Source organism: Euprymna scolopes, chromosome 45 (genome assembly GCF_053919585.1).
Source record: "Euprymna scolopes isolate OS-2025 chromosome 45, ASM5391958v1, whole genome shotgun sequence".
Lineage (NCBI taxonomy): Eukaryota > Metazoa > Mollusca > Cephalopoda > Sepiida > Sepiolidae > Euprymna > Euprymna scolopes.
Window position 1 is genome coordinate 18,959,175 of NC_136526.1, and position 15,690 is coordinate 18,974,864.

The following is a 15,690-nucleotide window of genomic DNA, read 5'->3' on the forward strand; positions in this document are numbered from 1 at the left end:
AACTTAGGCACATCTTGGCCAAAAGGCTTAGTAGATTTTTATTAGCTGTAATGGTAGTAGTGCTACTTTCTCTACATCTTTAAATTTAATTCAATCACACCACTTCTGCATTATCTCAATCAAACCATACAGCATTTTCAGTTGTTTAATTACTGCTGCGTCTTCTTGTAGATTGAACTTGATTCGCTCTCGTACGAGTGAATCTATTTCCAATGCTCGCCTCATTGTTCATTTGTTATATTTTATTCCCTTTTCTATTATTATTCATACGGAAGAGACAAAATAAAACTTTATAGGAAATAACAGAAAAATGAAAATATTCCCTGGGTCGACTAAGATGCAAAGAGCTTAGACATGATTTCTGTATTCCAGCATGAAGCTTTCAGAATACGACACAAACGATAATGGTAAATTCTCTCTTGGGAATTGTGAAAACTCAGAATATCTCGTTTGCTTTTCAAAGAAAGACCTGCCTTAGTCTCGCGATGTATTCTTTCTCCTGAGTGTGAAGGAAAACATGACTGTCTTGTCTAAAATAAATTAAAAAAAGATATATATATTCTTTGGAAGAATATTAAATTAATTTTGACGTCTGCATAATACCGAGAAAAATCGTAGTGATGAAAGACATTCAGTGTCAGTAGGAACACAAGAACTGCGTGTATGCAAAACAAGATGGCCGACATTCATGAGGTGATTTTCGCCTGAGGCTAAAATGAAAAGTAATGGAATACGTCACAATGTTCGTTTCTTTTTTTTTCCCCCCGTTTTTACTTCTAGTCATTGTTTGAAAACGGTATAAATATGCTTTCTATGTCTGTAATATGTAGGTTCACTATTGAAACAAGTTGAATTTTTTTATTTATGTATACTAGCAGGTGTGCCGCGTCGGCACACACAACACAACGCTGAGTCAAACACAAAATCGAGTACACTCAACATCGTCTTACCATCAACACTTACCTTTTGAACTCGGAGTATGGAAAATTCCCATATGCACAAAACAAAATCACTGAAAAAAACAAAAATACCCTAAGGACAAGGATAATGAGTAAACGTTGGATTAAACGATGGTTAAAATTATTACGAACTTTCCAGGATTCGAACCTGGAATCTTCTTATTCGTAGTCATACGTGTAATCCATTGTGCCACAAGTCCTGTCCGTATGTCGAAAGATGTTACCGCGACTGTATACAGACAGTGCTAAATTCCGTTGACATAGTAGCTGTTTGAGGGCGACCTTGCCCTGGCCTATTCTGAATGTCTCCAGTCTCCTCAAAACGTTTTAAAGTCCTCCACGCCAGCATTCTGTTCACTTTCAGGCTCTTACAGATATCCTTCCTGGAGTTTCCTACTTTAAACAGCTCAACAATTGCAGTCCGCTTGTCTTTTTTCACAATTGCATGAAATGGCCCCCAAACCCCTTATTTCGGGCTTTTTGTATGACTCAGCGTTGTTCGTTACGAACCATATGTAGATAAGGACAATCTAGAGACGCATACCTTTCAGGGAAAAAATAAATTTTTCAATTCGGTGCATCCGTTCGAAAGTTTTATTGGTATATATACACACACACATAAATAAATAAATAAAAATTTAGAATTTTATTTATAGTATAAATAGATACATTTGATTGAGTAAGAAACAACTTTTTTTTCCAAAATAAATTCGTTTCTTATAAGTACTTTATTAAGTTATATATTAAGCATATATTCGCAAATGGTTATCACGTAACATTCAGCCGCAGCCAAGATCGAACTCACTACACGAGTTTGTAGTGTAATTTAAATATTGTTCATAGCTGAGTACTTGATACTTCGCTAGGGCTATCAAGGGTATTTTTTTATCACGACGCCATCAGTAGATGGGTGGCCTACTACGGCGTAAGAGAGGCTCATCTACCCTTGAGAAAAGGATAGACTGCGACAGTTTCCCAACTTGGTATATTTATCTCGCGGTATATACGGTGCCTTGCCTTCCCAAATGGTCACCCATCTGGTACTGACCAGGATCAATGTTGCTTAACTTTGGTGATCTGGCGAGAACTGGTGTGTCAGCGTGATCGTGCCGTACGTGTATATAGCAGACGTGAAATGAGTACATCCCTTTTTCTGAACAAAATAGAGAAGAGAGCTCCATTTTTTGAGACCAAGCATAAGTGGTGTCACGTGATTGTAACATTTTCAACGTTAAACAAACGTTCCCACATGATCGCTTTTATAAAGACGTACTTTTGCACATGTGCGTTCTTGCTGGTGAGCAATCAAGTAGCACAGTCGATCAATGTCTTCATATATACATGCGGTGGCTGCTGCTCTTTATTCTTTCGATCGTCGCTTTTCCATGAATGGGCCGTGATCCTGTCATCGTTGCTGACCTCTGCCTTCCTTTGCCTAGCTAAACGAACAAAACTAAAAATGGAAACGGCACTAACACTGTGCGGGTTTAACCAGCTTCTTCCCAGGAGTATGAAATTCACAAGCAGTCCCCAGTCGCATATATATATATATCCCAGTAAGGGGAGATGGCAACATTAGGTTTTTGCAACTCGTGGGAAGGTGTTGATGCTTTGAATTCTCAAATTCCATACAGCGCCTGGAATTCTCAAATTGATCACCCATTTGGTACTGACCAGGCTCAACGTTGCTTAAATTCGGTGATGCAGCAAGAACTGGAGTGTCAACTTGATTATGCCGTATATGAACAAAACTACATGATTATGACATATATGCCCAAAACTACACAAGCATGAAAACAATGGCGACTCGTCGCGATTTCAAATGTTTTATTTAAAGAGATTACTCGTTGGGGAGAGACCACTGCGACGAATTAACTAATTTATTATTTACTTATTTTTTTTTTTTTACTTTAGTCTTGATGATGGCAACGTAGGGCAGAGTCTAAAGGCAACATTCAGTTAGATTTCTACATTGTCAAGCGCATCTTCTCTGTATCGTTCCCAATGAGAGACTTACTAAAAACTCTGTTCTGTACTGCAAAACGTGACGTCATCTCCATGTCAAATCAATTGACGTTTGCATTTCTAGCATATTTTTCTCTAGGGAGCTAACTTTTGACCCTCACTTCAATCCCACCACATGCAGCTGGGTATATCGTCATTTGCTGCAAAATTTTCATGACATATATTACTGAAACCCTTGCCAAACTTTATACTAGTTAACTTAATCTCTACTCACTGGCGTAGGTTCCCAAAAGAGGTAGAGAAAGTAAAACTCGCACTACTACTATCACAGCTAATGATGATGATAATAATGTGGTGGTTCAGCATAACAATAACAATAACTTATTTTGTGATGAATGCAGATTAAACTTTGTAAGGCATGTTCTCTATCGCTTTTGGAATTTTAGACTGAATATATTTGAGCGATTGTGATTCATGGAAATTAGGAGATCGATGCCTCTGTTCAGTCTTTAAGAGACGATGGATACTCTCTGAAAGGGTAGCTACATGTGAGGCAAGTGTGGCGTAATCTCCCACCACACCTCTCCTGAATCGGCACTGCTTGAATTCAGTGGCATGGAGAAGTCCAGGACAACTGGAAACAATGCTGCAATAAGCGAAGATCATGCAGTAACTGGAATTAGTAAAACACTTGAAATTTTAGATGTAGGTTACTTGGACATGTATCAAACTTTTTAATTTGATTTGAGCCCAAAACAAGAAATGTTAAGGGGTCAAATTTGGGGTCAAAGTTACAAAAATTTGACCTCTGCGGTCTCTACCAAATTACTCAGCCAATTTTTGGTCTTAAAATTTGAAATTTTACGTAAAGTGTATTCAGACGTAAGGAAAGGTTTTTAATTGGTTTTTGACCGACCATTTGGCTGCCAAGGTCTCAAAGTTCAATAGAATTTAACCTTTGTGGTCTCTTGCAAACTATCCAGCAAATGTTGGGTCTAATCATTTGAAATTTTACATAAAGGGTATTCAGACATGCAGCAAGTTTTTAATCAGTTTTTAGGCGAAAATTTGACATTAAATTTGAAAGAGTTTACCTTTGAAGACTCTACCAAACTCCTCCACCAATTTTGGATCTAAACACTTGAAATTTTAGATGTAGGTTATCTGGACACGAGTCAAACTTTTTAATATATGCACATAAAGTTATGAACAGTACATAGGGCCTGAGCAAAGCCGGGCTGAACTGCTAGTATATATATATATATATATATATATATATATATATATATATATATAGTTTTAAAGGTTTTAAAGCTTCTAAGGTTATATATTCCTCTCGCGCACACACACACACACACACACACACACACACACACATATATATATATATAATCAAATTAACTAGCAAATTAACTTACTTTACTTACAGATCAGCTTGTTTACTTGAGTTTTTAAACCGTCTATCTGGTTTCTGATTTCCGGTTTAAAAAAGTTCATCTTCTTACCTATTTCATTGTCGCGCTGTATTAAGTCCGATATTATAAGCTACATCTGCTATTCAAAGTATACACAAGGTCAACAATATTTTTTTGTTTCAACTTATTTTAACATGTTTTCCTAACAAATTTATCCTCGTTGAGTAAAAAAAACTGATTTAAATATAACTATGCAATATATAAATATAATCACATTTATAACCATATATTTACTGCTTTTAGTAGCGCTCCTGTGGTTTCTGACGATTTTTTTTCCGGCCTTACTTAAAAAAATATTTGCTCTTCAAGAAGTAGAAACTTGGTTTTAGTAGTGTTTTTAGTAGGACCCTCTTAATTTTAATTAGTGCTTACAGTAGTGCTCTGGAGGCTCAGCGAGTTTTATTTTTTTCACTTATCACTTAAAAAATGTTTTCTCAAGACAATAAAAGATAATATAATCTCAAAATCACATTTTATTTTGAACATTTTTCATATGACCCTTCAAGAGCCAACGGGTACACTAGTGTATACAGGGTGTCCCAATAAAATGTATACACTCTTTAAATGACCATAACATCAACATTTATTATAAGAAAGAAAAGTTCCATACATCAAAATACTGTAAACAAATATAAAAACCACCTAATTATCGAAAGTGTTCAAATTGTTGGCCATTGTGGTCCATGAACACCTGACAACGCTCACTGATTGAATCGAAAACGTTTCTAATCAGTTCAATTGGTATGTTGACACATCTTCTTTCAATGGTTGCTTTCAGCTCATCATTGTAGCTCGTTTTGTGGTGTGGACTCTGTGTTAAATATACCCCCCAACGCCGCCCGAAAAAAAGAGAAAAATCTATAAGGGGTGGCGTAAAATCTTGTGAGATTGGACAGTACTCGATACTTCCTCTTCGTCTTAATTATTTGTTTCGAAGGTGACTATCGAGGCATGGTTTTATGTCATGATGATAGTGGGGAAGTGCTCCATCGTGCTGGAAGTGCCATTCATTATTCCTAAACATCTCTTGAGAACGTGACATAGCGTATTCATGTAGCAAGTTGAGATAATTTAAAGAGTGTATACATTTGATTGGGACACCCTATATATATATATATATATATATATATATATATATATATATATATATATATATATATATAATGAATATATGGTGACGTGGCAGTTTTAGTTATTTAGAACTGTTTTAAAGCTTCACTGCTCACTCATTTTTCGACCAAATTTCAAACAATTATTACAGTTTATAGATCATCATCTCAGCTATATTGTGAAAAAAAAATACAATTTTCCTTCAGTAAAACGGTATGGCTAAAAGAGATAATAACAAGTGAAACAGACAGAATGAAATCATGAAAGGGAAATAATTGGGGGACTTTATTGAAAGCAGACGAGTGCCGTATATTGTTATTTCATATGTGTTTATGGGGGCAAAAAAATAAGACTGAACTTAAACAAAGAACAAGTGAATTTATTGGAAGCCTGGAAGAATCATGGGTTACAACAAAAAATGCGAGCATGAAATATAATATGGTTAAGCTTAAACATGGAAAAGTAACGGACCAGTTGTTAAAACTGGAAAGGAAAAGAACAAGATATTCAACAAAAAAATATAGTAAATTTATAACTTTAAATAGTGTATCATTAAGCATTTTAAAAAAATTCAATTTATAAGATTAAATAATCAATTTTAATGCGGCAATATTCTAAGTTATAAATTTATTATATTTTACTAGAATATCTTGTCCTTTTCTTATTCAGTTTTAACAACTAGTTCTTTACTTTTCCATGTTTAAGCTTAACCATATTAATTTTCATGCTCGCATTTTTCTATTGCAATATATATATATATATATATATATATATATATATATATATATATATACAGGGTGTCCACAAAGTCTGGCTGCATAATCTACAGGGTGCCCATAAAGTCTGGCTACATAATCTAAAGGGAGTTCACAAAGTCCGGCTGCATAATCTAAAAGTTGCCAACAAAGTCTGGCTACATAATCTACATGGTGCCTACAAAGTCTGGCTGCCTAATTTGCAAGATGTCCACAAAGTCTGGCTAAATTAAATAGCCATACTTTGTGGACACCCTGTATATTATACTTTATATATATGTTATATATATTATATTATATATATATATTATATTATATGTATATATATTATATATATATATATATATATATATTATATCATATATATGTGTATATATTATATATATTATATAATATATATATTATATAATATATATATTATATATATTATATATATATTATATTTATTATATATTATATATATTATATAATATATATATATATATATATTATAAAATATATATGTATTATATAATATATATATATATATTATAAAATATATATGTATTATATAATATATATATATATATTATAAAATATATATGTATTATATAATATATATATATATATTATAAAATATATATGTATTATATAATATATATATATATATTATATAATATATATATATATCATATAATATATATATTATATAATATATATTATATAATATATATATTATATAATATATATATTATATAATATATATTATATAATATATAATATATGTATAATGTAATATATATTATATAATATATAATATATGTATAATGTAATATATATATATATATATATATATATATATATATATATATATATATATATATATATATATTAATGGATGGTGTTTTTATCTAGCATGAATTTAACAGTGAATATACGTTATTTTCTTGTGCTCACTGATCAAAAACGAAGCAATAGCAGAAGAAATTGAGGAGCGACTGAAAAGCAAGATGGAAGCTCGCTTTTATCCAGACAACCTAGCTTTACATTTCTTTCGATTTGATTGCTTTTATCACCATGTCTACCCTCAATATATTTTATTGTGTGTCGCATAGTCTGGCCTGACGAAGCATGGTAGAATGATGTGACACACGCAGTTCAAGTGTTACATTCATGAATATCCTGGCAAAATGGCGGTTGGTCGGGAAAAACACCTGTATGCACATGGTCACACAATGTTTGATGAAGAAGCGGCATTCTTATGAGATAGAAGATTATATATATATATATATATATATATATATATATATATATATATATATATATATATATATATATATATATATATATATATATATATATATATTACCCTGTGGAACATGCTTGCTTGCATCTTGTTTTCGACGATCGGACGATTCCGTTATAAAAAAAAGGGATGCCAGGTGAATTCATGTACATAAATATGCCTGCTTGATTGCTTGAATTTTTTGTTCGACGATCAAGCGATTCCATCTTTTAAAAAAGGGATGACGGGCGAATTTTTTTTTTTATATATATATACGTATGAGCATGGTTCATAAGATAAGGAATAAGGGTGGAAAGTTATATGTTTTGGTTTGGATTCTAGCTTAAGTCATATATATATATATATATATATATATATATATATATATATATATAATTATTTTTTACTATAATAATTAAATACCTACAGACACTAGTGTTTCATCCTTTCGGGAATCTTCGGTGCAGGTTGTCACGATTAATACCAGTCGAACGATTTGAACCCCGCAACACGAGACATCTCTGGCTCGATTAGCGGAGACCTAATCCATTCGGCTACCATTAACCGCGTGAAAATAACGTTGAATTTAAATATTTTAATTTTTTTTAAATGTTCATTTACGTCAGTCAGACAGTGATCTAATCGTTATACGATGATCTATGCATAAGAGCTAAATTGACCGACTTTAATTCAAGTGAAAGTGCTCAACGATAAGAAACGAATTTCTTAAAGGGGCTGTCATGATTATTTTTTACTATAATAATTAAATATATATATATATATTGTTTTCATCTCACTGCTATATATTAAGTTTAATCTATAATATAAATCTCACCTGTCTCTTGAAATGTATGTATGCATGCATGCCGCCTAAAACTTTCGACAGAAGTGACAGATTTTCACGAGATCGGTATCGTTTTGAAGCTCGGGCTTCAGACAACAAATATCGAAAACTTGGCTAAAAATATTAATTCCTTCACCCTCAACTATGCACTTTTCTACAAGGGGCCTCGCTTTTTTCGCCAATATTTTCGAAAGATATCCCCTCTTTTTGATTGATTAGACTTAATTTAAACCTTCGTCACGTTTTTTGTTTTTACGTTCTTTTCTCCTTCACGGTACGGATTCAAGCCTGCCTGTCTACAACTACTTTTTTTTGCACAACACACACCTCCAAACACCCTGGCAACGTCGATCACTTAGGCTAGTGTAATAATAACTTATTAATTCTCTCTATAATTATAAATACGTAATCTGCATGAATTAAAAGATGATATTAAAGCGTATCAGATGACTGGGCAACGCCGAGTTGTTTGCTAGTGTATATATATATATATATATATATATATATATATATATATATATATATATATAGAGAGAGAGAGAGAGAGAGAGAGAGATAAAATGACAAAAAGTTATATTCCAAAATTCATGATGTTGACCATCTTATAATTTATTCCTTTAATTCAGTCGGCTTATACAATTCTTGACAGTATCTGTTTCGTAGCGCAAAATTAACCACTTAATTATTATATCAATCAGTGAATCTATTCAATATGGCGTAATGGAAAAATAAAAAGGTATTTGCAGCTTCTCTTCCAATTTCCTGATTTTAATCATGTCAAATCACACTTCAATTCCTTTTGACGGATTGATTGTTGCTATTTCTTCTGATGAGTTAAGGGCATAATAGATTCACTGATTGATATAATAATTAAGTGATTGATATTGCACTACGAAACAGATACTGTCAAGAATTGTAAATGTCAACTGAATTAAAGGAATAAATTATAAGATGGTCAACATCATGAATTTTGGAATATAACTTTTTGTCATTTATTCTCTATATTGCTCTGTAATTACATTGAGCTTCTTAAATAAGGATTGATATATAAGAAAATAGATTTCTACAGATATATATATATATATATATATATATATATATATATATATATATAGCTGAATGTGTGTGTGGGGGGGGTCACGAATAGACTCCTATATGGTTGACTATTTTAAAAAACTGATTACATATAATGATAGAAGACGTATCGAAACACAGGAATGGGTATGTTTGGTCTGGCAGAACGATGGTTCATTAAAACTGTGGGGTCTGCGTTCGCGCCTGGTCCACAAAGTATGGAAATAAAAAATTTAAAAATTAAAAAAAAAACGTTTACAAGTGTTTTTGATATAGATGTACATAAGAATACTTTGATAAGTATGTTTTAACTTAAATAGGTATGGTATAATAAAATCGTGGGGTCTGCGTTCGCACCTGGCCTCCATAGAATGGGAATAGGTAAACTTTAATAAAGACTTTTCATATCTATATGCGTAAGTATACTTTGATAAATATGTTTCAGTTTTAAGAAATATGGTATAATAAAATTATGAGGTGTTCGTTCGCACCTGACTTCCATTGAATGGAATATGTCACAAAGTTTAACAAGGTGTTTTAATATAGATCCACAGAATATTGTGGTAAGTGTTTCAGTGTGAACAGGTATGGTATAATAAATTATGGGGTTTATCTATTTTATTTTTACTTTCATCATATTTTGCTTTGATTTTGATACCCCCAAATTCGAAGCTATCTCTTTAGAACCCTTCCTTTTCATAATCTATCATACTTTCATGAATCAGAGTCCATTTTCTGTAAGCTGTTTTTGAACCCAGTCAACGACGGGTACTTTTGAGATATATATATATATTAGTGAAAGGTACCTATCGTTTAAAAGAAAAAAAAAACTAAAAAAGGAAGAGGTGCCTCTGAAAATTATCAAAGAAATTTTTTTCTGAAATTAAGAAGGCCGTTAACAATGTAAGATAACGAAATGGTGAAGTGACGTATGGAAAAATTCAGACAATTGAATGTCGTATTTAATTTATAAATCATCGTATATCTATTTATTTGTCAAAATTGTGCACGTATATAAATCAATAATATGTATTTACTGTTTAATGTAACCAATGATATGTTCGTGAGGAACCTATCTTTTTCAAAAACTATATAAATAAATAAAATAAAAGAAGAGACAGGTGCGCCTCGGATTTATCAACGACATTTTTGTTTCATTCATAAACTTATTAAATTTTATTTTAAATTTTATCTCCTCAACTTCTTTGGCTGTATAATGCATGTCTTTTTTACTGTATATAACATATATTACTTTTAGTGTACATAACATATATATTTCTGTTACTGTATAATATGAGATATAATATATAATTCTTTTACTGTATTATATAGAATCTTGGATCTTAGGAAGCAATGTCCGTGTTCTCTAGTGGTTCACTATTTTTTGTATTAATCTGTATAAATTGGCCGCATGCGACAATAAAAATTCAATTTTGGAAAAAATAGTTTAGAAATATCGTCATCCATATCTGCAAAATCTTCACAGTGTGCATTTATTCGTCCATTTTTTTTAACGGAATATTGTTAGCATTGGTCGATGATCTGTTTGCAATATAAATTCTCTACAGTACAAGTCTTTATGAATTTTATGTATCATAAATAATATTGCTAATCTCATTTACGAATAGTTCATATATATATATATATATATATATATATATATATATATATAGTAATTTATAAAATATATATGGCGATTAAGCTACACTGAATATTCGGCGTTTCATCCACTCTAGGATTCCTCAGTGGTTGTTTATCGTTTTTATATGGTCCTCTTCTATTGAGGATTTAGTTAGCCAATAGGCTTTTTAGTATCCACCGCGCCCCTTCCTATCAGCCAATGGGCATGCATTTTATCGGACAAAGGATCTGTTTTAAAACTAGGTTAGTGTTTTTTTTTGTTAGTTTATATATAAATGTATATATATATGTACATACATATATACACATATATATATACATATATATATATGATCGTTTATGCATATTCATGTTTATTTAATTTATTTGTTTATTTTCTATTGTTTTTGTTAGTTTTAAAACTATTTTGTATCGCTATCCTAGAGTAAATTTTATTTTGTGAACACAGTTATTTGCTATTTCTCTTCTACAGTTTAATAGATGTTGGGGTTCTTTAAAGTACAGGATAGGAAATGTTTCATGAAGGCATAATCTACATTGGTCGTCTAGATGTCTACACGTGGTAGCTTGTCTTATTATTTTCCATTCGACTACCGGCGAATGTCCGCTTTCTTTGAGTTCCCAGTATTTATTCGCTAGTGTTATTTTTTATAAGGTGTTTTTTATTGTTGAATGTACTTTTGTGGTCATAGTATCGGGTTTTGAAATCTAAGGAAGTCATGCCTACGTAATATTTCTTGTTATTCGCAAATATTGTTGCCTGATAAACTATGCTTTTAGTTAGACATTTATTTTGAACTGGGCAAAGTGTGCGGTGTCTATAGTTGCATTTATCTGGTTCGTTATTAGTATTTTTATTTATAGTATGGTTTTTCTTGTCCGGGGTATTCTTCTTCTTCTTCTTCTTCTTATTCTTCTTCTTCTTCTTATTGTTATTATTATTATTATTATTATCATTATTATTATTATTATTATTTCTGCTAGTGTTAGTTTTATTTTTGTCATGGTCTTTACTTTCTTTATTGTTTATTTTGTTGTTGTTTACATTGTTTTTATTTAGTATTTTGTTATTATGTACTTTAATTATCATCTCTAAATTTTCGTAACAACTGTAGGATAACTCTAAGGTATTTTTATTGAAGATTTTGTGTAAGGGGTTGGTTGCGGAAAAGTGTTTTTCAATAAGATCTAGAAATTTCTTGCCAAGTTTTGTTTTTAACATTTAATTGTATGGGGCCGTATACCAAATTATAGTTCTTTTTCTTCTATTTTTAATTTTATTATAGTTATTGGTGTTTTGTTGCTTATATTTGATATCGATATTTTGGTATTATTATACAAACACCGTGACAGGGTTAGGGTTAGGTTTAGGGTTAGGGTTTAGGGTTAGTGTTAGGGTTAGGGTTTAGGGTTAGGGTTAGGGTTAATTCGCTGTCACGGTGTTTGTATAAATTTACCGATATTTTTGTATCCGCTATTTTTTAGGGCTATTTCGTAGATATTGGTTGACCTGTTAAATGCATTTTCATCGCTTGAGTTATTACTGAGTCTACTTACGATCGAGTTAGGAATCTGTTTTATAATTGGTGGTGGGTGATTGGACTTAGGGTTGTAAAACTAACAAAAACAATAGAAAATAAACAAATAAATAAATTAAATAAACATGAATATACATAAACGATCACACATATATGTGTGTATATATGTGCATATATGTATGTACACATATATATATATTTATATATAAACTAACAATAAAAAAAACACTAACCTAGTTTTAAAACAGATCCTTTGTCCGATAAAATGCATGCCAATTGGCTGATAGGAAGGGGCGCGGTGGATACTAGCAAGCTGATTGGCTAACTAAATCCTCAATAGAAGAGGACCATATAAAAACGATAAACAACCACAGAATTTGCGCATAAGCCTGAGAAATCCTAGAGTGGATGAAACGCCGAATATTCAGTGTAGCTTAATCGCCATATATATTTTATAAATTACTGACTAGCTCTACCTACGTATTGAGCACTTTTGAAGTAAATACTTAAAGTTTACACATAAATTTATACTTTCGTATATTAATTTTATGTGATAAATGAAATAGTTATATATATGTATATATATATATATATATATATATAATATGTTAGAAAACACTTTAGCAAGAGTTAAAAAAATATTTAATTTTCGAAAAGGAAATACGAAAGAAGTGGATTGTCCTTAATCCACGGAGTTTCAAAAGAAATACTTCTCATCAGAAGGAAGGAATTAGCAAAATGCAGAATCAGATTTTGCTTAAAAAGTATTTAATGAAGCTTCAAGTGAGTCATAGAACGTACTTGCTAAAAGTTTAAACAACAAAAAAACAGTGACTATATATATATATATATATATATATATATATATATATATATATATATATATATAAATTTAAAGGGGATTAGAACAGTAGTCTAAAGAGCAGAGTGTATTTTAATGTGATAGTAAAATCACTAATGCAATTAAAATACAAGAAAGAACAGTGCAGATATATAATAAGCTAAATAGGCATATATATCCTAGAGCTATTTTGATATTCAGTAAGATGATTGATAATTTATAATTAAAATTAAAAATTAAAATTAAAAATCGGTTTCATAAGACGGAACACAACAAAGCCAATAAATTGTACGATCGTTTCGGAAACGATGTTTTTATTGGGATAGATATTAAGTCATGGACAATAATTTTAACATATAGTTTCTTGAAACAAAGTCTCCTCATCAGCAAAAATATTGGGTGTTTTTTTAAAGACACCAAATACCAACCTAGTATTTTTTTTTTAAGTAAGGCCGATGTATCTGGAAAATATTTAAATATACAGGGAAATAGTTACTTTTTCATGTTAATAAACAAAGTAAGATAAATTGAGAATAAAAATTAGAATAAAATTATAAATTGGAATTAGGTTTAAATGTAATGTTATAATAAGATATTTTTAAGACAATATAACAAAGATATATATATATATATATATATATATATATATATATATATATTTACCTTATAATGGTTCGTCTTTTAAGATTAGTAATTATCATCGTCAAAGCATTCATTTGGGTGTTGCATATAGTTTATGAATGTTTTAAATGTTGAATTTTCAAAGTTGATGTTGAAAATTTTAAATGAATAGTTTTATCAGCTAGAATTCGTTAATAACGCCAAATTTCACATTTCAAAATATATTTAAAAAAAACAAAGGGAGATAATCGTATTTGGCTGGGAAAATGATCAAATGGAGATAATCCGTGTTTATGTTGCCTTATAAAAGAATCTTATTGGTAGTAATTAAATAAAAGTAATAATAATATTTTAATAGCATAATAATAATAATATATATATATATATTATTATTATTATTATTATTATTATTATTATTATTATTATTATTATTATTATTATTTAATTTCGATCCCATTCGTGTTTTTTTTTTAAATTTTAAACTACTATTAAAACTAAAATCTATAGATCATTTCCCTCACAAATTTATTTTTGCGTTTAAGAAAATATATGCACATTTTACATGTGTTTTTATGGTAGTCGGGGTAAAAATGACAGCTCTGCCGTTCAATATTCAAGGATTCATAAAGAATTGAAATCCGTTATTGTATCGGAATCGGGAATTTATTACGGAATCATAAATTGTATCGGAATTGGGAAAAATATTAGAATCCTCCTATCCCTTCTATATTATATGAAGAATCTTAGCGGTGTAACTTGTTCATATAATGTTTTCCTATGTTTTAAAGATAATATAAGATGAATAACGCACTAAAAATGCATCAAATACATAATTTTGTTGACTTGTTTGTTGCAAACAAAACAATATTGTAATGTAATGTAATTTGTAATTGAAATGAAACAAATATATATATATATGTATGAATATATATAAATACATATTTATATATAAATAAATATATAAATATATATTTATATGTAAAAATATAACACGGAAATTACATAATTGTCGATGCAATAATTTATTTCAACCTTATGGTATTTTCAAGCATCTAAACTAGACAATTACATTTTTGATACTGAAATAAAGAAAGAAAAAGAATCGGGCCTCGACCGTCAAAAAAAACAGAGGGGGTGGTAGTAGCAATCCACTTAATTCATTTTATAGAGAGGGTGGGAGGGATTTTTTAAAAGAAAACAACAACAAGAACATTATGACACTTATAAACGGCTGTCCGGTAGCTCGACGTAACCACAGACACACATACACACGCAACACACACATACACATTGTTTACCACATTGAGCTCTCATACCCGGATTTCCTCCTGGAATTATTCCATTATAAAACGAAATATATATTTATATATAAATAAATATATATATCTATATAAATATATATAAACATATTTGTAGTCATCGACATACAGTCCTGTTTCGTTGTATCACAACTCATCAATGCTGCTAGACTAGCACCTCTCTCAAGCCAAGGATTGAACCTAGAACCGTCGTGTTGACAGTCGGCATTTCACCCACTCGACCACGGAAGCGATGTCCGCAAATAACTTGTCCGAATGTCTATTTAAATAAACATCCATCCAAC

The 15,690-nt window shown here is 30.5% G+C and overlaps 1 protein-coding gene across 1 annotated transcript in view; it reads left to right on the top strand.

The window, feature by feature from the left end:
• Positions 1-15,690, top strand: part of LOC145269055 (uncharacterized) — a 688,318-nt gene that overhangs the window by 100,321 nt on the left and 572,307 nt on the right. The gene's annotated exons all lie outside the window — the stretch shown is intronic.